The 2,969-nt window shown below is 29.1% G+C and overlaps 1 pseudogene; it reads left to right on the plus strand.

Moving 5' to 3' along the window:
• The first annotated feature begins 377 nt into the window (after positions 1–377).
• LOC124889193 lies at positions 378–516 on the plus strand (annotated as a pseudogene).
• Positions 517–2,969: the final 2,453 nt, after the last annotated feature.

Raw genomic sequence — 2,969 nt, forward strand, 5'->3', positions numbered from 1 at the left:
GGTTGACTTTAGAAATTATATCTGTGCCACTTAAATTAAAATTAAAAAAGGTATTATAAATCTCAATAATTAAAAACTTAAATTATTCTAAAATATAATTGACTATCGATGCCCAAAAATTTAAACAAGTAGAGTAACATCTATTATTTAAAAATTACATAAAAGGTATTATAAATTACGACAGTTAACAACTTAAAATATCTAAAGCAAATTAAAAATATGTTTGATTATCTAAATTTTATTTATGTCATATATGGAATTAAAAAATAATTGGGTCCGTGCTGGCACGGCCTCGACATAAAAACAAAGAGGGGAGATGATGCTATGATATTGCTGTTTTTTAATTATACATGTGGTAAACTTAGTAGCGACTCACCATCCCTTTGGGGATATCCGATAAAATTAGAACCATATAAAGAAGAAGAATTACACTGGGTTTGTTGTTGCTATAAAGAAGAAGAATATAGTTTCTCCGCAAGGATGACGCGCAAATCTAAAAATGATCCACATTTTTTTTTTTTGAAAAAAAAAAGTAGTGATTCACCACTTCCTTTTTTTTAAAAAATAAAATAAAATAAAAAAGCAATACTGTATTTTATAGGTTAATAACCAACTAGTGTAAACACTCTGTTGGGAGCTCTCTCCCCCAAATGGGGCTCGACGCGGGGCGAATCTAGATATAGTCGGAATCCTAAAAAGCGGGTACCGGACACCGGGTGGTTTAAACTAAAAAAAAACCAATTAGTGTTATTTCTCTAATTTAAAAAAGAGATTTGTAATCCATAAAGAATAGAGTAATAATTAGCTATTTTTTATTTAATTAGAATAGGCGATTTGATATCTTCAAACCAATAACCAGCTACTTTTACTTTAATTAATAAAGGTGATTTTGTGACCTACATAATAATAACTGGCTATAATTTCTCTAGATTGATGATGTTTTCGTTTATTTTAAAAAGGATTTTTTTAAATCATATATTGGAAGATTAGTCGTTTTTATTTTGGTTAAATAATTTCAAAGGCACTTCCAATATTATAAAAAACGTAATTTGTGTTGGATCAATAATTTTGCAAAAGTATTTTTGAAAAAAAGCTATTTTATTTAGCTTATGAAAAATATTTTCAGCTGCTACTCTTCTTTTTTCATCTCTCGGACTTTCCATCCTTTTGCTCCTTTGATGACTCGACTTCATAATATTCGGATTGAAAGTGAGGGGCGTGCTTATCATACAAGCAACTCCCTCTTATTCAAAACAACCTTATATCTAAAATAAGTATTTTTAATTTGTGGAAAGTTTGACCAAAAAACCTATGTTTCAATTTATTGTTCTTACTTTTATTTTCAATCCATTTAGAAAAATAATACCCTTTTGTTGTTGTTATTGTTGTTTGGTAACTCTTGAATTCTAATTTTGAAATGCTTAAGATCATAAAATTTAAAAATATTTGATACATATATTCTTGATTCTACATATCTTAATTGTATATCAAAAAATTTAAAAATATTTTTACTTTTTCAAAAAATTTCATACGACGTCAAAACTAGACAAATAAATTAAAATTAAGGATGCTATTTTACTATTTATAAAATTCTAGAGAATCATTTAGAATCAGAAACGTGCCTAATGAAACGCGGTCAACGATACATTCTATTCACGTTCACGCAATGTATATGCTATGATATTCACTAATATACTAATTAGTAAAATATGTAACTTAAGCAATGATACTTTAAACGTTTATCTTATAAAACTATTTAAGTATATTGAAATATAAGAAAGTCTGAATATTTAAGATCGTTATCATAGTAATCGTTAAGAAGTCTATAAAAAAATGCTTACAAAAATCTTAGTTCAACAGCTTTGTGTTGTTTTTTCGGACTTAGTAACATCTGTATTTTATAACAAGAATTTCAAATAAATGTTCAAATTAATCATATGAACAATCAAATGAAGTTGTAAATTTGTATTCACAACTTTGAACTTCAACAATAAGTTCAACCCAATTTCTAAACATCAACAAAATGAAGTTCAAACTATTTTCTGAAAAATCGCAAAATCAAACGTTTAGAAAAAGATGAAGATTAGAAGATTCAAGTCCACCGAATTCACGTTGTGTTTTTAAGGAAATTATTTTCCTCAAGAACACGAGGTTATAGAATATATCCTCTCAGGATAGAATGAATCACTCTGACAGAATAGCGGTACCTCAAACTCTGTTGAACAACGAATGCACTCAATGATAATAAATCACATTAGAGTTTTTTCAAGAAAAAGAGGAGAATTTTTCCTTCAAAATTTTCATGTCTATACTTGAGGAAAAATTCAGGTATTTATAGTCATCAAGGTGTTTCTTCATCAAGAGAAGCAATGGTTCAGAAAAGTACACCCCTTCATAAAGATGCAACTCTTCGAAAAAGTTACAACCCATTGGAAAGGTCACAACCATCCAAACCAAAAAAGTGTCTATTCAAATTGCATCCTTTCTCTTGGTGTCTTTTCGAAAAACACCTATTCACTTTTCATTCGCATCTCTTAAAAACCTAACATCCCATACATGAATGGGGAACGAATATTTTATAAAAAATTTACGGACAAATGTGTGATTTAAAAGCAAAAACTAGTTGCATCTAGATAAGCAGATTTTCCTTTGAACTTTCCGCAGTGAACTTGCATCGTATGCAATCGGTCAATCGATAGATGTGATATCTTTGAACCATCAAGCTTTAATGTACACCTAGACAACAGAAGTTACACAATCAACCTTTTTCCAATTATGATTCTCACGATTTTATTCGTTTCAGCCATGTACACGACCTAGTTTCATGAGAGCTTACAGAATATGCCTTTATTATCATTCTCCTTGAAGCGAATTTCACTTCAACCTCACATAGGTGATTCCTAAACGTTTAATCCTATAGATCAAATTATTTGGTCAAACCTGTCAAACTTAGAAACCATTAAAGAACT

This window comes from Capsicum annuum, chromosome 11, assembly GCF_002878395.1.
Source record: "Capsicum annuum cultivar UCD-10X-F1 chromosome 11, UCD10Xv1.1, whole genome shotgun sequence".
Lineage (NCBI taxonomy): Eukaryota > Viridiplantae > Streptophyta > Magnoliopsida > Solanales > Solanaceae > Capsicum > Capsicum annuum.